Raw genomic sequence first — 20,584 nt, 5'->3', positions numbered from 1 at the left:
ATTAGCTAAACCAGAAAATTTAATTCAGGAAAGTATGTGGTAACCTATTGCACAGTCAGTAAATGGTAGACCCAGTGCTTAAACACAAACCTGAATAACTCCAAAAGATGCGTTCTTGTCTTTTTATCACACTGCCTGCCAGGAAACTGGGCTTTTAACAATTTTTTGGACATGGTAATTTGCAGTGTGGCTCACCTCCTGGGTCCATTTCATTAACTAGGTTCATACTATTGGCTCTTCTTGTGTCTCTCCTTTAAAACTAGAAGGCCTGTGTCAGCCAACATTAAAACCTACTTTTCTGTATTGCAGTTGCTGATTTTTAAGCAGCTTCTATAAGTAGGGTGTTATTTTAGCATCAAAGGGCATACTTTCTGTGCTAAAGTAGATTGGAGTCTAGAGGGACAACACAGATGAAGAATTTCTGGAGAGTGTGATTAATATGAAGGGAAGGTATTCAGGGAAGGCTATGGAAGAAAAGTCTAATGCTTGCTGCAGGTTTCTGCCAATTTCCAGGGGGAAAAAAATCTTCTCATGATCACCTCTGACTCCAAGGCCATGACTATTTCTTTGTTTAGCACCTTGACAACATTGTGTTTTCCAATGACACAAATTAAAAAACCCAGCTTTTTTCTTTATATAACTCCACACAATTAAATACAATTGCCATCCTAATCCTGAATGTATAACATCGTAACTAAAAGAAGAGGAAGAGAAGAGTTCACTCAAAACAAAATGAGCAACGTTAAGTATTACACATTTTTGTCCTTAAAGATTCTTCAGCTATTGTTCACTGTGTCCTTACTATACCCCACTGTCTGTTCTTTCCCTCTCTCCTTTCTTCATTTCTTCCCCGGCATCCCTATTTTACTGCCAGTTTGAAAGCCAAGGAGCAGGCCAAGGTCGGAGGATCACCTGAGCCTAGGAGTTAGAGATCAGCCTGGGCAACATAGGGAGACTCCCATCTTTACAAAAATTAATTTTAAACTGTTAGCCAGACAAAGTGGTACATGCCTGTAGTCCCAACTGCTCAAGAAGCTGAAGTGGGAGGATGGCTTGAGCCCAGGAACTTGAGACTGCAGTGAGGGGCTGATATCCTGCCACCACACTCTAGCCTGGGTGACAGAGCAAGACCTTATCACTAAAAAAAAAGACAAAAGAAAAAAAGAAAGTAAAAAGTAGAGAAATCCAACAAGCTAGTTTAGCGTGTTTATGTGAGTGTCTTCAGGTAGGACATTACATCATCATATTCTAAGCACAAGCTCTTTCTCCATAAGAGAAATTTTGATGATGGATCTTGAAGCTACATAAGGAGGTAAGGTTCCTCTAAGAAGAATACAAAAAAAAAAAAAAAAAAAAAAAAAATACAGAATGCAAACAGCATCATAACAGTGGTCCATATATGACAGAAAAGGATAAAAATGAACTTATAAAGATGAGTTTCACAGAGCCCCAGAAAAAGAAAAAATTTCAGGAAAGAAGGCTGAGTAAACAGTGTCAAATGCAAGAGAGATGAAGGGCAAGAGGGAAAACAGGACACTGCCTCTGGCAATGTGGCAGATATAGTTACTGCTGACTTCGGCAAGAGCAGTTTCAATATCATATGTAATGCAGACCAACTGTTCCATTGATTCATCCTAAAAACAAGTACTGTTCACAACGGAAAGGGTTTTTGTTTGTTTATATGCTTTAAGCTCAGGTTAAAATAAAACAGAACTTGGGTAATATCTTAAGTAAATTACATTATTATTATTATTATTATTATTATTACTATTATTAGAGACAGAGTCTCACTCTGTCGCCCAGGCTGGAGTGCAGGGGCCTCATCTCAACTCACTGCAACCTCCGCCTCCTGGGTTAGAGCAATTCTCCAGCCTCTCCTTCCAGAGTAGCTGAATTTACAGGCATGTACCACCATGCCCAGCTAATTTTTGTATTTTTAGTAGAGACGGGCTTTCACCATGTTGGCCGAGCTGGTCTGGAACTGCTGACCTCAGGTGATCTGCCTGCCTTTGGCCTCCCAGAGTGCTGGGATTACAGGCATGAGCCACAGCTCTCGGTCTAGTATTATTTTTTTTAAAGAACTCCAAGTAGATCAATAGCTTTCACAAGACAAGTGCATATACACAATCCCCTTTATCTGAAATAAAAGGAGTACTTTTATTCCTGCATACAATTTCAGTTGTTTTATTTTTCATATTTAAAAACATCTTACCTGTAATTGAAGCATGAAAAATGTAATAAAGACTCTAATCATAACTACAAATGAAAACAGAGAGCATTTATATATACGAAGAATAAATTAGAAACATTCACAATAATAAACATAACATTCTTGATTCGTCATTATACCTCTTTACTTTTGAGCATAATTATGGATGATGAACATGTGGAGATAATAGCTCTGAGAAGCTAACCAGTCTAAATATGTATGTGTGTGTATATATATATATATGGCCAAATTTGGTAGTCAGTTTTACTTATACATTGTCTATTCACATAGATTAACTTATAGCCCTTATTAAAATCCCTTCTTAATTCTATATGCATTTTATTAATTTTAGTTAATTGTTCCTTTTTCTCATCTTTATTTTCCTAAATTAACCAAGTAGCTAATTTTTGTTTGTTAAAATGAACTTTTGTTTAATTTCATTTAGAAGGTCCTTCCCTTTCCTAGTGTTCATAATCTAATACTTTTCCTTCATATTTTTTTCCATCCCTGTTCACCTGTATTAGCTTGCTAGAGCTGCCAAAACAAAATTATGTGGACTGGGTGGCTTAAACAATGTAAATTCATTTCTCACACTTTTGGAGGCTGGAAGTCCAAGATCCAAATGCCAACAGGGTGACTCCTCCTGAGGCCTTTCTCCTTGGCTGCTTTCTTATGTCCTCATGCAGACTTTTCCGTGTATAAATGAGTTCCTGGTGTCTCTTTTTCTTTTTAGGACATCAGGCCTGTTGGATTAGAACCCCCACCCTTATCACCTCATTTAACTCTCATTACTACCTTACAGTTTTCTATCTCCGCATAAAGTAATATAATGGCGTCAAGTTATGCACTTTGGGGTACACAATTTATATAACATCTTATATATTCTATCTGTGTGATCTTTGCAATATTTTTACTTCTGCTATCTCTTACCCTGACTCTAGGGAAACTTTGAAATACTTTAATTATCCACCTACCCTTATTTCACTTTTGAGGAAATGGCTTAATCCTTTAAGGCATTTTAATATCTTTTTGTTTATGAATTCCTTTTATTTCAAGAATACTTCTTAGCCTTCAATTTTCGCAGAGTCAGTTCAGTTACATTTACATATTCGTATCTGCGAGGTTTATTACTCAATACGCCTCCTTTCACTTCATTTGCCCATCTAAAGGCCTTTGTTTTTTGTTATTTAAATTTTTTCTTAAAGTACCCTTTTGGTTGGTGTAGATGGGCAATAGATTAATTGAAATGGTTTATCTAAGCAAATGTCTTCCATTCTAACGAGTGAATAATGATGTATATCGGTTAATAATTCTCCCACTGATGTTTTATTCTCTGGGTGATCTCTACATGTCAGTCTATGTGTTCTGTCCTCCAGTGTGGCAAGATGACAAACTCAATGCTTTTTTTTGTTTTAATGGCTAACTTTATTTCTGTTTGCAACCTTGTTTACAGTGTTTCTTTTTGTATAACAGTATATATTTGCATTGTCAATGAGCAATTTGGGGAATTTCATTCCATTTGGCCACCATGACATTTATTCATGTCTCAGCAATAACTGTTCTTCTCTTTAGATAATCTTCTAAAATTTTGAAAAGTTATAAACATTTTTAAGTTTTATAAAACATTGTGTTGATTTGGTGTTTTTGTTAGGTTGGTTGTGTATATTAATCTCCTTAAGGGCTCTTGCTATTTTTTCTCCCCATAAATCTATTTATTTAGAGGCCTTTTCTGATTGGTGTGTTCAATATTCTCTAGGTTGCTACTGAATGACTTTTCTGTATCTGCTCATTGGGGTTTAGTTTCCGTGGCTACTGTTCTTAAGGTGCAGAACTTCACAGAGTGATTCAAGGCTCAGTGGACTCCACTCCTAGGATAGCATTATAGCTGGAGGGAATTCTTCAGTGCCTACTAAATCACTAGGAGACTTCTTTGCTCCATGCTCTCCTCCCACCTTTCCAGCTGTAGGAAGTGATATTACCCATCACTTTTTTTTTTTTTTTTTTTTTGGCAAATACCCAAGCTTTTGGGAATCAGGAGGAATGAGTACATCTAAAGAAGCCACAGCTGACCTTCCTAGAGTGTGCAAGATCTCTCTGGTCCTCTCCAGGAGGATTTATTACTCTCTAATCCGAGTTCCATCAGTCTTCTACCCTGTTCGCCAGTCTCTCATCAGGATCAGAGGGGAAAGTATCCTGCAGCAGCTCTCTTGGTTACATTCCCCAGATTTGACCTGACTACTGAAGAGACAAGAGTGGGGGATAGCTAAATGAGAATTTGGGGAGGAAGGGCAGGTAGGACATATTTAGGTTGCCAGTTTCTAGAATGCCTATGCCTTTTGAAAAATCTAACTTTTACTATATGTTATTAGCATATTTTGAAATTAGCTTATTAGTAAGTGTTCATTTGTTTATGCTTCATTGTATGCATTATTATTTCACAAGGAAAACACTGCATGTTAAATGATATTCTAGGTATTCGGTATTACAAAAAGGAATATTATTATTACGCTTGTTTTTCTTGCATGTGGCCAAATGCCCACTAAATACCTGCTACACCAAATACCTGCTAACATGACTTGATAGAACCTTAATGAAGGTTCTCTCTCCTTTTCCTAGGCCCCTGAACTTTGTACCATCTTTAAGCTTGAGCACTGAAACGTAGAACAATGCCCTATTCACAGCCTCTGCTGAGAATTAGCTGACTGCAAAAAAATATTTATCTTTAGTTCCTCTATCATGCCCCCTGCTACCCGACTCCTCCATATGCAGTTCTTTTCTGTCTTGTTCTTACTTACCTCAGTAAAAGACGTAAGTCCTTTTCTCCTTTATTTGAAGACACTTTGGGATATTTCAGTTACAGCATCCTCCTTTTGTAATAGTCTTTTACATGGTGTCTTAGCTTATTTAAGTCTAGGCTTCTTTTTATTTTAATATATTAAAATTGTTTATATGCGGAGTTGACCTTGAACAAAGTTAGGAGAAACACTTTTGACGAAATAAATGATGGTTGTGTTGAAGAGAGATTACTACACAGAAATCTTTAATTTAAAAAGATGAAGAATTTTAGAATGTAAACTACCATTTTAATGTTGACAAAAAGCAGCTAAATAATTCAACTAACTATTATTGAGTATCTACAGTGAAAGAGAAAATGTATTTTATGCTTCCAAATACTTAATCACCTTCGGGTTTCCCATTAACTCTATGAAATCTTAGCCCACTTTCTGTAAGAAGAAAATGAAGCTCAGAGGTACAGTCATAATATGGTTTGACCAAGGTCATACAGCTAGCAGTATTGTGGACAGTTGCCATTTGAATGCAAGTCTCAGGATGACAAGCCAAATGCTGTTTACACACAACAGCTGCAGCACAAAATGTGTATACCAATTGCTTGTAAAAGGGGAGGGGTGAGCTGCTTTGTATAACACTGAAAGTTGAACATTTTCAAAGTCATCTTGGGACCTACAGGCTTAGAGATGTTGTCATTAAAAGAACAAACAAGATATATTAAGGACACTGAGGGAAGTTTTTCTGCACATACAAAAGATGAGCTTACTTATGGATATTTTGCAATTTTTTTTCATTTGCTGGTGGTATTTAAGAGAACTGAGAATCCTATTTTAAACCTATGAGGTATTTTGGAAGTTTGCCACAGAATTATCTTCCTTTGCTTGTGAAGACTTTTACTTTATATCCTGCCATTATTTGAAAAAAAATTATGAAATATTTCAAAGTATTTTGAAAACTGGTGCTGGTTACATTTGATTTTTACTCAAAACTAATTTGTGTAGAAATAAAGGGACTAAAGAAAACCTTTTGTGTGTATGTTTTCATTGTCTCTTGGTGTTCTTAAGTCTTCTCTACTTTATAAAAGAAGTAATAAATTATTTAGATCCAGCCAGTGAAAAGAGTCATCATTTATCTTGACAAGATTCTAAATAGGTAGTCTTACATTTCAAGGTCATGAGTACTATAGCACAATGAGGCAATTTTCTCCAGTCTGCCTGTGTTAGACTGAGAGTTAACAAAACACAGCTAGAATATAGGCCTCGGACTTTGGATCTGTAGCAGTGGTCAAGTCCAGTTCAAGGACAAAAACACAGCTTCACAAATACCACTAGACAAGTAGTATATTTAGAATAATAAAATCATCTCTCTATTTCTTTCCTCCTCTTTCATTCTTTTATTAATACTTTATCATTTTTTGCTTGTTTTTAGTAATGTGCAAATTCTACTTACAGCTTAGTTTTACAGATGCAAGCCTTATTTTGAGGAAACATGATATGGAAGTTTTCAAGTGCTAAGGCCCAAATATTTTCATTGGCTGCATATTTCAATAAGTTGATTCTATGATATATTTAAGTAGAATATTATTTAGTCTTAGAGACTCTCTCTTTTAAGAGGATTCAATTGTTTTCAGATTTCTACCCACTTACCATTTCATTGTGTCTTATTCATGTTTTTATTTTATTTCAGTTTTAACATTTTCCTTGAATCATGTTAGGAAGGCGTCCTTTAAACTTTTCAGCAATTTCTTATGTCATGGAACAACCAAGGTCATTCATTCATTCACTCAATACATTTTTATTAAGAATTTACTATGTAACAAGAACTGTCATACCCACCAGAAATTAAATAGTGTGTGTGTGGGGGGGGGGGGGGGAGACATTGTACCTATTTTCTTGAAAATTATAATCTCTTAAGAGAAAAAGACAAGAAATGAACAACAAATATGTAATGTACTATCAGCTATAATGAATACTTTGCTGAAAAATATGCAGGAGACAGAGATACCATTCTCAGGTGGCAGTGGGGAAACATTTATCTATCTTATGAAAAGCAACAGTCCTTCATTATATTATGGCTGATTATTATTGTATGGATATACCATATTTTGTTTGCCCATTTGTCGGTTGATGAACCTGAGTTGTTTCCACCTTATGGCAACTGGGAATATTGCTGCTATTAACATCCATGTACAAGTTTTTGTTTGAGTATCTGTTTATAATTTTTTTGGTAAACAGCACAGAGTAGAATACTGAGTCATATACTACATTCAAATTTCATTTTTCGAGGTATGGACAAACTTTTTCCTACAATAGCTGAAAAAATTTACATTCCCTTTAGCAAGATTTAAGAATGTCTCTTTCTCTGTATCTTCACCAATGCTTGTTATTTTCTTTTTTTTGTTTCTTTGTTTGTTTATTCTTGCTTTGTGCATAGTTACAGCCATTCTAATGGATATAAGATGGTATCTTATTTTGGTTTTGATTTGCATTAGTCACTATGGTGACTAACAATGTTGAGTATCTTTTTGTGTACTTCTAGGGCATTTGTATATCTTTTGCTTATTCTTAAATTGGATTATTTAATTTTTTCTTGTTGAATGGTGAGAATTATTTATATATTCTGCATATAACACCTTTATCTTATACATGATTTGCAAATATTAATTCCCATTTTATAGGTTGTATTTTAACTTTCTTGAAAACACCTTTGAAACAGAAAAGTGTTTCATTTTAATGGAGTTGAATTTAACTGTTTGTTTTACATTTTGTTGCTCTCATTTTTGTCATATCTAAGAATAAACTGCCAAATTCAAGGTCATAAAGTTGTAATAATTTTCTTCTGAAAGCTTTATAGTTTTAGGTCTTATATTTAGATTATTAGATTTAGTTAACTTTTATAAATAGTGTAAGATAGGAGTCCAACTTCAGTCTTTTACTTGGGTATACCCAGTGAATTCAGCAGCATTTGTTGAAGACAATTTCCTTTCCACATTGTGTATTCTTTCCACTCCTGTCAGAGATCAGATCAAAACAATTGTTTATCAACAGATAAATAGATTTAAAATATGATGAATCCATACAATGAATCATCACCTTGCCTTAGAAAAAGAGAAGATCCCTGCCATTTGTAACATGGATGAAGTTGGAGGCATTATGCTAAGTGAAAGAAACTGGTCATAAATGTAAAAATACTTCATAATTCCACTTTTATGAGATATTCATAATAGTCGAACTCATAGAAGCAGAGGATATTGATTGCACTGTCTGGGAAATAGGAGAAATGGGAAATTACCAGTTAGAGTAGTAAGAGATCTTCTGGACAACACCGTACCTACAGTTAATATGGTTTTGTTCACTTCAAAACTTGTATATAAAGGATGTCTTGTGTTGTACTCATATGCTCTCTACAAAAAAATGGACACAAGAAAACTTTAGGAGATACTGGACATGTCTATCACCTTCTTTGTGGTGATGCTATCATGGATGTTCATATCTAGTATGTGCAAATTCATGAAACCGGGCACATTAAATATGAGCAGTTCTTTGTATATCAATAATACCTCAAAAGCTGTTAAAATTATATGACATGTAAGAATAATGAAAGTATTAATTTAAATCTTGTAGAATACTATCAGTGTATTAAATGGCTTTAAATGCTCATAGTAACTAGAACAGCATCTACCACACAATTGTCACTAAATAATTGTCAATTTCTCTTTCTCTCCTTTCTCTTTTCATGTATTAGTTGGTCAATGTTAAAATTATGCATTAAAGAAGATTGACAGTTATATCATATTATATTTTCTTTCAATTTTGTGTGAAGTTAAATGTAGAGGATTTATATTTCCTTTCACATTAAGAAGCAGATAATCTATTATTAGATGTCACCATCATATAAGAACATATTATTTGTTTTTTATGGAATACTAAATCTTGTTCAAGCTAAGTATTTGTCTAAACACTTTTAATTCATGTGACTGTATGATTATATTTCTATTCTGAAAAACTATAAAGGAAATTTATAAACCATCTGTTGACTCATGTGACAGAATGACAAAAGTATCATTTTGGCTTTTTACGAAACCTTTTTTCTTACTGTAGTTTGCAATTATTGAGAAAAAACTATATGAAACAAATGGATATATTATTGTTATAAACAAGGACACTGTCATAGAAACTGACTACAATGCAAACTAAATTATTAAAGAAAATCATCATCAACTTCTTTACTATCACCTAACATTTATATTGTGCCTATTATACATGATACACTTTTCAAGTCCTTCATATTTATTGTTATTCAATTCTCTCAGAATTCTTATATTGTTTTTCTTTTATAGATGCAAAACGTGAGACACAAAAAACTTTTAAAAACTTGCCAGTATTACAGAACTTATAAATGTTAGAACTTACAGTTTAACTCAGTCTTACTTCATTGTTGTGTTCACAATCACTTGACTAACATGTATTTTTCAATGTGTCATTATTTAAGTTAATATATTATAATGATTCTTGAGTGGAATAAAATTTAAATGAGTATTTTTCTAAACTTGGCACTAATTTTATATTAAAATATTCTTTCATTTTTATAAATTCATGCAATTCTAGATTGTGTGAATTACTAATTGTTTTTGAACAAAATTATCAGAAAGGAAATTGTTCTTATATTTTCTAAGGAATAGCTTTATCAGCAGGTTTTTTTTCCTACTTAAGTGTCATTTCAAGGAATAACCTAGATAATGACTAAGGAAAAAGCAAAACATGGAATTTGCTCTTAAGTGCTAACAAGTTTAATATGTGAATAAAATATTATAAAATATTATATTCCAGTGGTAATTAAAATGACATACCACTGAAAGTGCTATCTTCAAGTCAGATTTTTATATTTCTGTTTTTTGTTGCATTTTGTGTTTATTTTTCCAATAGCAAATGAATGATAAAGTACCCTGCCTAGTGACAGTTGCATTCTGTTTATGTTATGTGGATTTCAACATCAAATATTTAAAGAGTGACAAAAGTGATAATTTTTAAGAGTAGACTACAAAAACCAAATTTGCTAAACTTTAAATGGTTCTAACAAAGAAAATATTAACTAAAAAGAAAATGACATTTTTAAACCTGTCCTAGAATGCACTTTGCAAATTTATACATTAATTTCTAAAACCAATGTATAAATTGATTTTTATATTTTATGTAAATAAAAGGGCTATTTTATTTACATAAAATAAAGCAAACTGTTACCATTAATATTTCTTTTTCTTTTTTTTTTTTGTTTTTTTTTGTTTTGTTTGTTTGTTTGTTTGTTTTGAGACGGAGTTTCGCTCTTGTTACCTAGTCTGGAGTGCAATGGCGCGATCTCGGCTCACCACAACTTCCGCCTCCCGGGTTCAGGCAATTCTCCTGCCTCAGCCTCCCAAGTAGCTGGGATTACAGGCACGCGCCACCATGCCCAGCTAATTTTTTGTATTTTTAGTAGAGACGGGGTTTCACCATGTTGGCCAAGATGGTCTCAATCTCTTGACCTCGTGATCCACCCGCCTCGGCCTCCCAAAGTGCTGGGATTACAGGCGTGAGCCACCGCGCCCAGTCTAATATTTCTAAATCATACTTTGATATGGAAAGTGGTTATATAGAGACTGGATATTATACTTAAATATCACCAGGTATTGTCAGTTGGGATAATCCTTACCTGTTCCTCCTTTTGGAGGGCAAATTAGAACATGATTGGGGTTCACATGATACATGATTAACATCTCTGAGTAAGCAGGACTTTCAGCACCTTGATTTGCTCCTATCTGATTTTTCCTGAAAAAAAAAAAAAAGAAAATTACCAGGCATGATAAAGAGGTGATCACTTATATGGTTACTTTTAAATTTCCATTTATTTATTTAATCTAGTAGCAAAGTCAATATTAAAACTCTTGAAATTCTCCATTTGGCAATAACTGATATAAAATGTTTTTCTTTCTTAAACTAGAGGTTCTAAATAGTTCTTTGCTATGAGTTCCACTACCTCTATCTAAGCAGAGAAATTTGAGAAAAAATACTTTGCAATAGAAAGAAAAAATTAACATTATTCGTTAATATTTCCAAATTTATAAATTTGAACTATATTTGTAATTATACTCAGGATTTTTATAGTGAATACAATTTCTATACGATGTTTGATCATTTTTGCTCTTGTGAAAACACAATACATGTTTAGTTTGAATTGTAGAGATATGAGATTTAGTCAAGAATATGTTTCTTTCTATTCCCAACTACATATTACCACTTGTGGCTTCAATAGGAACCCCAAACTTACCAAAGCCATTTTGCAGAGAAACCAAACCAATAGGATTAATATAGTTACACAATAAGTCCGCACTTAACTTTGCTGATAGGTTCTTAGAAACTTCAACTTTAAGCAAAACAATGTGGCTGGCATGATGGGATCACACCCATAATCTCAGCACTTCGGGAGACCAAGGCGGGTGGATTATCTGAAGTCAGGAGTTCAAGAGTAGACTGGCCAACATAGTGAAACCCTGTCTCTAATAAATATATAAAAATTAGCTGGGTGCTGTGGTGGGCACCTGTTATCCCAGCTACTAGGGAGGCTGAGGCAGGAGAATCTTTTAAACTCTGGAGACCGAGGTTTCAGTGAGCCAAGATTGTGCCATTGCACTCCAGCCTGGGTGGCACAGTGAGACTCTGTCTCAAAAATAATAACAATAATAATGTATAACAGGTCTTCAAATAAGGTTGTTTTCTGTTTCCTTCAATATTGGTTATTTTGTTATAATGATGAGAAAAAAAATTTTGCTTTGTTATACATATTTTTGCTTAAGTTCTTAATTTCCAAGAATTTGTTGTTTATATTAAATGAGAACTTACTGTAGATAAGCAAAGACTTATTATGAGAATTGAGTCATGCAATTATGGGGGCTGAGAAGTACCCCAACATGCTATTGGCAAGCTGGAGACCCAGGAAACCTGATGTTATAGTTCAGTCTGAGTCCAAAAGCCTGAGAACCAGGGGAGCCAATGGTGCCAGTCCCAGTTTAAGGCCAAAGGCCTGAGAACCAGAAAGTAGGAGCAGGCACTGGTGTCCCTGTGTCTGAAGACTGAAGGATCAGGTGCTCTGATGTCCAAGAGCAGAAGATGGACGTCCCAGCTCAAGATAAGAAAGAAAACACTAACACTTTCTCTTTTTGTTCTATCCAAGCTCAGTGGATTGGATGATGCTCACCAATATTGGTGAAGGTAGATCTTCTTTACTCAGTTTACTGATTTAAATATTAATTTATTCCAAAACCACAGAAACACCCAGAAATATTTTTCTAGCTGTCTGGCATCCCTTAACCTAGTCAAGTTGATACAAAAAATTAGACATCACAATTATTATTTATATAATCTTCATCAAATTTTTCTTACCAAGATGCTCCTTTGCATGTAATTTCTCTTGCTGTAGATAATTCATATACTTAACTCTGCTTACACAGTCAATATATTTGTGGCACTCTTTATACACTGGAATTAAACAAATCTGCATTTCTTTCTTGTCTTTACTCCTATACCCCATCAATCATAGAGTCTTTCAATTGTTTTCTTAATTTTCAGATATTTCACTGTTTTCCATCTCCATTGTAACCCATTCTAACCACCTGGTTCATTCCATGCCCTTTTTTTTCTCTGAATTATTAATCCCTAAACGATCTCCCTAAACTCAAAATTTGACTCTTCTGCAATGCAGTGAAAATGAGTGTGAGATATATATTTTTTTTTTCTTTTTTTTTGTTTTTTGGTCATCTTAACCAGGTTAAGGGATACTGAAAAAAGTAGTAAATCATTATTTCTGAGTGTGTCTGTAAGGATATTTCTGGAAAATATTAATATTTGAATCAGGAAACTGCGTATAAGCATCTTTGCTCACCAATGTGGGCAGGCATCGTCCAATCTGTCGAGGACTCAAACAGAACAAAAAAATCTAGAGGAAGTGTGAATTTGAGGTAGGAGGTGAGACTCAACTCCAAAGGTGGGGCTTAAAACACCAGACCAAATTGAGGACTAGCTAAAACAGGTTAAGAAGGGAAGCAGCTTTCTAAAGCCATGCCCACCAGCATGCCATGTCAGTTTACCGTTGCCATGGCAACACCCAGAAGTTACCACCCCTTTCCGTGACAATGACCTGATGATCGGGAAGGTAACCACCCATTTTCTAAAAATTTCTGTATAAACTGCCCCTTATTTTGCATATAATTAAAATTGGATATAACTATGGCTGCAGAACTGCCTCTGAGCTGCTACTCTGGGCACAGGGTCTATGGGGTATCCCGGCTCCACAGAAGCACTACGTCTGCTGCTGCTGTACACTGCTGTTTCAGTACGCTGCTACTTCAACAAAAGTTGCTTTTTAACACCAGTTACTTGCCCTTGAATTCTTTTCTGGGTGAAGCCAAGAACCCTCCTGGGCTTAGCTAATATTTGAGGGCTTGCCTGTCCTGCAGGAAATTCATTGTCTCTCCTTAAGCTAGAACATTCATCTTCTCTTGCCTTCACCCATGGGCAGTTCTTGATTATCAGTCATTTAGCCTTAGACTGGGAGTTACGGCACTGACTCATGTGATTCTCAGACCTTCAGACTTGGACTGAATTATACCATCAGCTTTCCTGGGTCTCCGGCTTTCAGAGGTCATATCATGGAGATTCTCAAACCTCCATAATCACATGAGCCTAAACAGCCAGGAATTGCTTAACAGCAAGGATACGTTGTTAGGGAATTACATCATTGTCGGAACATTACTGAATGTACTTACATAAAACCTAGGTGGTATAGCATACTACACAGCAATAAATATAGCCTGTTGCTCCCAGGCTACAAATCTATGCAGCATGTTACTGTACTGAATATTGTAAGCAATTGTAATGCAAAGGTATTGGTATATCTAAACAGATCTAATCATAGAATAAGTACAATAAAAATACAGTATAAAAGTTAAAATGTTACACCTGCATAGGGCACTTACCATGAAGGGAACTTGCAGGGCTACCTCTGAGTAAGTGAGTGAGTGGTGAGTGAATATGAAGGCCTAGGACATAAATGTATATTACTGACACTACTGTAGGCTTTATTAACACTGTAGGCTTAAGCTACAATAAATTTATTTTTAAAAATTTTCTTTCATCTATAATAAGTTAACCTTAGCTAACTGTCACATTTTTACACCAAAAACTCTTTAATTTATTTAGCTTTTTTGACTCTGACAATAGCATGTTAGCTTAAAACACAAACACATTGTATAGTTGTAGAACATATTTACTTTATGTTGTTATTCTAAATGTTTTTTTGATTTTCCTTATTTTAGTCTTTGTAAAATTTTTGGTTGAAAACTAAGACACAAATATACACGTTAGCCTGGACCTATTCGGCATCAGGGTTATTAACATTACTGCCTTCCACCTCCACATCTCATTTTACTGAAGGTCTTTAGTGGCAACACCGTGTGCGGAGCTGTTCCTATGATATCCATGCCTTCTGTGATCCCTCCTGAAGGACCCGCCTGAGGCTCTTCTTAAGGAGGTGTCACACTTTTCAAAACTATGTCCATGGTGGTTTGCTTAGTTTGCTTCTTTGTTTCATCATATATTTGCTTCTTGGCACACAATGCACCATTTTTCTCTATTAATAACAACATTTCAGTGTTGAAGTCTATGTTTTTAAACTTTTCAAGCAGTTTGCTGAGCTCTAAGAAAGCTTCTGCTAAACCATTTCCTGTGAATTTTGGGGGAGTGTTCCTTTTCTTTTTCTTCTCTTGCAGTTTTCTTTTCTTTTGTCTCTTCTTCAGCTATCCATTCCTGTTCAGTTCCAACAACTCCTCATTAGTCAGTTTTTCAGGAAGCACCTTTAGGAGCTCCTCAATTCATCCTCATACACACCCAGGTTAAATTTGTTTGCCATCTCAAGCATAGTCTTATTTCTTTTTGCAACATCCTCATCCTTGACAAATACTTTGAAGCCATGAACACGCTTCTTAAGTGTCTTCTTCCACATGCTGTTGACACATGCTTTGGTAACATCATCCTAAACCCAAGCAAGGTTCTCAGTCATAGATGTCCTTCCACAACTGAATTAGTGTCTTCTCAGTGTCTTCCTTAGTTGCAGCAATAGCCTGGATAAAAATCTTCCTCAGGGGCCGGGCGCGGTGGCTCAAGCCTGTAATCCCAGCACTTTGGGAGGCCGAGGCGGGTGGATCACGAGGTCAAGAGATTGAGACCATCCTGGTCAACATGGTCAAACCCCGTCTCTACTAAAAATACAAAAAATTAGCTGGGCATGGTGGCGTGTGCCTGTAATCCCAGCTACTCAGGAGGCTGAGGCAGGAGAATTGCCTGAACCCAGGAGGCGAAGGTTGCGGTGAGCCGAGATCGCGCCATTGCACTCCAGCCTGGGTAACAAGAGCGAAACTCCGTCTCAAAAAAAAAAAAAAAAAATCTTCCTCAAGTAGTAATCTTTAAAAGCTGCTGTAACTTTTTAATTTGTTGGTTGGATCAAAGTGATTTCTCCCTACAAACCCCATTTTGATGTTGGGATGAAGATTACCAATACAAGGAGGATGTTCAGGAGTATTATTAGCAATAAGCAAAATATTGAAAGCTATGTGATTCTCCAAGAAATACTTTTCCACTTTGCTGGCATAGCAATTCAGGCGGGAATCTTGGAAGAGGGCTGGCTCACCCGTGTCTTCTGATTGCTCCTGTAGTAAACTGGTAGTGAGTGCCTGCAGTAAACTGATATGCTGGAAGACCTGTGTTTTATACTGTGCTAAATAATAAAGGGTTTCAATTTACAGTCAACATCCTTACCCCCCAAATAATACTGTTATTCTGTCCGTAAAAGCCCTGAAACTTGGCATTGACTTCACCTTCTTAAGACTGAAAGTATTTTCAGTTATCCACTTCCAGAACAGAGAATTTTCATTTACATTGAAGATCTGGGAGGTAATTTTCCTCCACAATCACTTTATCTAGATTCCAAACATTTCTTACCTGCTTTCACATTTGCACTCACAGACTCACCACTTACTTTCTAATTATGTGATTAATAACAATCCTTGAATTGTTTAAACCATCCAGAGCTAAAAATAAATTCAATATCATAGGTGGGTTCAGCTTTTTCTTTCAACACCACAACCTTTTTGCTTTGTCTGTGATTGTAATTGTGCTGAGAGAGATACACTTCTGTGTCTAGTCTTGAATCCAGGTTATTAGAAGTTTCTCTGTATCTGATATAGGGCCTTTTCAAATTTTTGTTGCTCTAATTGCCTTCAATAAAATAGGTCATTTAACAGTTTCTGCCATTTTGTTCTTGTTCTTCAAGATTATAGGCATGATGGAAAGGGATGTGCCTGACTTGTGTGAAATAATCATCACTGATTTTTCACCTTTGTAGTTCTTAATCACTTCTCATTTTCAGATCAATCACTCAATGTGGCCTCCTACTGTCAACATTACCGGTGAGTTGTGTATGCTGGGAGGCCATGATGAACAAAACTACACGAGATTAAATCAAGCACAAGAGGAAATAATGCAATCAAGAGATGGAAAACAAGATATGCACGAAGCCACTGCCAATGTAACAGGGCATACTCTTTCTAAGTGAAAGAGTGCACTCTAAAATAATGATAAAATGTACAGTACAGTAAATATATAAACTAGTAACATAGCCATTTATCTTTATCAAGTATTATATATTTTACATCATTATATGTGCTTATATTTTCATATAACTGGCAGTACAGTAGGTTTATTTACACTAGCATCACCACAAACACATTAGCAATGCATTGAGCTATGACATTGACCTACTATGTCATCAGAAGATACAAATTTTTCAGCTTCATTATAATATTTTGGGACCACCACCACATATGCAGTATTTTGTTGACCAAAATGTTGTTATGCAGTGCGTGACTATAGATATTCTATTGATTGTAACTCTGGAGAATCCTAGGACACTGCATTTCTGTTCAAAATCCTCCTTCAAGCATATTCATGGTGTTCCCCTCTTCTCCAGATATGATTTACAAGGATGTTAAGATCTGGGCTGTAATCACTTCTCCGGCCTTCTCATTGGCTATCCTATTTTTGCTCTGTATACTCTAACCGTACTGATTATTTATAATTCTCTGTTTTCCTCATGGTGTTGTTTACCTGTGGTCTATCTCTGAACTGTCCTATCTCCATACCTTTCCTACATATTTTTAGCTCTCAGTGTGTATACTACTGTGTTTAGAAAGACATTCCAGAGTATATTTGGATCCCTCAAAATACTTGCCATATATCACTACATTGTATTACAGGCTTCTTCTCCAACTCCCCTTTTTCTCAACTCTTGCAATTCCATGAGGGCAGGGCTCCTGCTTTAATTGATCACCTCAATGTTTACATTTGAAAATATTCTTCTTTTAATGCTTCCAAGTCCTTTGGAAAATGAATTACACTTTTTTTATGTAATCTTAGATAAAGTGATTAACAAACCTTTGTGTGAAAACAACCGTGTAAAATGTCTAGGACATCACTTAAACAGTGCAAATTTTCGCAAGTCAGATAAATGATGTAGGATTCTATTTACTTATCAAAAGAGATGAAAATATCTAGGAAATATTATTTGAAATATTTAATTTTATATGCTAATTGTTGTACATGTATAATATGAAAATTTACAGTATCAGTATATGTAAATATATTTATGCAGAAATATAAAAATATGAGCTACCTTTCATTTTTTTCTTATTGATATTCACATGCATTTTTCCTTTTTGACAATTTTTACATTTTAGATTAATAACTCCTAAATATCTCCTTTAAACCCTGAGATCTTCTAAATTAAACTACTCAATCCCAAACTTTTTCTTTGAATTATCCTTCAATTTTCATAAATAGTATTGAGGACCATAAAAGTATTTTGGGGTGTGAGGAGAGAAATAACTAATGGATACTAGGCTTAATTCCTGAATAATGAAATGATGTGTACAACACATCCCCATGACACAAGCTTACCTGTGTAACAAACCTGCACTTCTACCCCTGAACTTAAAATAAAAGCTAAAAAGTTATTTCATTTGCATGGACTATGTTTATTAATATGTATTGCATTGGATATACACATTAAACAGTTTAAAAGTATTTACAAATCATTCAAAAATTAGAGTTAGTCTTGAACCATATGTGTATGTAAATAAGATTTTTTATGAAAATAACTACCATGTGAAAAATAAAGAGGGACTTTAAAATTTTTTTGAAAATGTTTTTAATATCTGGATTTGTAAAAGAAAGATTTGCTATCTGCTCTGCATTCAATCTGTTGCAAATGAACGTTTCATTTTAAATATAACAACAACAAAAAAAACAGCCTTTAACAAATGGAGAGTAGGGTTAAAGAGGAGTATTTCAATGGACTTTTCAGATTGTGTGGATATAATTCTTTGATACTACCCCAAAAATTAACAAGCAGTTACATCGTTGAGAGGTATTTTCAATAAGAAATCTGCATCCATATTAACATTACGTTAAAATTTATTGATCTTCCTTGCAATTTGAATGTCCCTTTTTCTCATGCATGATTTTGAAACATTATGCATTGGTCACTTGGGAAATATTGGTTCACTGAGTAATAAAAATTTTCCCATTATTAACATATTTTATTAAACAACATAAAACATTACATTCATTAATATTACTACTGTTCTCTTCAGAAAAGTCTTTTTAAGTACTGGGAACCTGTCAATGCCATAATAGTGAATATGTTTTGCAAAATTTTAATTTTAGCTTAAAAACTTACATTTTATTATTGACAAAACCGTTTCATTTTTTGTTAATGACAGTCTCACTTCATATGTGTTTGAGATCTACATAACCATGACTTTCCAAGTAAAAATAGTGTCTATAAAAAAAATAACTTGTCTAGCTCACAACTCAACAATCAAATACATTCTTCTTCTGAAGGCAACTACCACATTTCTGTATGAAGAAACTTGCCTTATTCATGTCTTTCATTTTGTTTTTTAGATTATTAGAAAGATCTGTACTCAAGGATCAGTATTTAATAAAATTAATTACTTTTATTTCTTTATCTAGAATGTTTTTCTTTTTTTCTTAATTTTTTATTTATTGTACTTTAGATTCTGGGGTACATGTGCAGATCATGCAAGATTGTTGCATAGGTACATTCATGGCAAAGTGGTTTATTGCCACCATCCCCCCATCACCTATACCTGACATTTCTGCCCATGTTATCCTTCCCCCAGCCTCCCTCCCACTATCCCTCTCGTAGCACCCCTCAACAGACCCCAGGATGTGATGCTCCCCTCTTTGTGTCCAAGTGTTCTTATTGTTCAACACCCGCCTATGAGTGAGAACATGTGGTGTTTGGTTTTCTGTTCTTGTGCCCGTTTGCTGAGAATGATGATTTCCAGATTCATCCATGTCCCTACAAAGGAAATGAACTCATTGATTTTATGGCTTCATAGTATTATACGGTGTATATGTGCCATGTTTTCCCTGTCCAGTCTGTCATCGATGGGCATTTGGGTTGGTTCCAAGTCTTTGCTATTGTAAACAGTACCACAATGAACATTCGTGTGCATGTGTATATAATATATAGAACGATTTTAATAGAATGATTTATAATCCTTTGGGTATATACCCAGTAATGGGATTGCTGGGTCAAATGGAATTTCTATTTCTGTTGGTGGGAGTGTAAATTAGTTCAACCATTGTGGAAGACAGTGTGATGATTCCTTAACAATCTAGAAATAGAAATATCTAGAATGTTTTTAAGTAACACTAACATTTTAAAAATTGCTATGATGTGATAGCAAAAAAAAACACAATAATTAGTAACAATTGGGATGTACAGAGCTTTTCACTTAACTGAATTTGTTGTAGGACCACAGCTGAATTGACAGAAAATTTGAGCCAGTCTACAGTATTGTACTTAGCAGCATACTAGTTGGCAAAGCGTGTGAAGTAGAAAGCCCATGGAAGAAGCTAGATTAAGAATCAAATAAAATACTTGAAAAAGTATCAACACAAAGAGAAGCAATCAGACAGAAGAAAAACCCAAATATTTAAAGCAATTGTTCAATAATTATAGGTAGCAAAGTAATGTTGGAAGAGCATTTAAAAGTAGAGCTGAAGAGATTCTGTATGTTACTAGCTAGAAGCAAGCAGCCACTTAAGAAGCACAGAAGGAATCAGTATTAGTAGAACTGACAGTTTGCTGATACAAAGCAAGTGTGTGGAAATACAAATGATTTAGAATGTTGCATATGCTGGCAAGAATGTGTTAACAGTGTTTCATCATGGAATCTAGACTACATAAACTTCATAAAGCAATAAGAAGACTGGTGGGTAGAGGTAGAAGCATTGGTTTGGTGAGAAAAAAAATCCTATATTAAGGTTTAACTTTTATATATTCAGTAAATAACCACATTAATAGGAGTGGAGGAATGAAGCAACATAAAAGGATAGTCTACAGGAGGTTTGAGGAGTGAATAAATGTTGTGGCTGAGCTGCTGGATAGGTAGATCACTAACATGAATAT

General features: G+C 34.8%; 1 non-coding gene across 1 annotated transcript; it reads left to right on the top strand.

Moving 5' to 3' along the window:
- Positions 1 to 10,664: 10,664 nt before the first annotated feature.
- LOC120364454 (U8 small nucleolar RNA) lies at positions 10,665 to 10,798 on the top strand. The gene has a single exon (XR_005579707.1). It is a non-coding gene; the product is annotated as a U8 small nucleolar RNA (small nucleolar RNA).
- The last annotated feature ends 9,786 nt before the right edge of the window (positions 10,799 to 20,584 follow it).

Source organism: Saimiri boliviensis, chromosome 5 (assembly GCF_048565385.1).
Source record: "Saimiri boliviensis isolate mSaiBol1 chromosome 5, mSaiBol1.pri, whole genome shotgun sequence".
Taxonomy (NCBI): domain Eukaryota; kingdom Metazoa; phylum Chordata; class Mammalia; order Primates; family Cebidae; genus Saimiri; species Saimiri boliviensis.
Note: the sequence above shows the minus strand (reverse complement) of the source record. Positions and strands in the feature narration are given on the sequence as shown.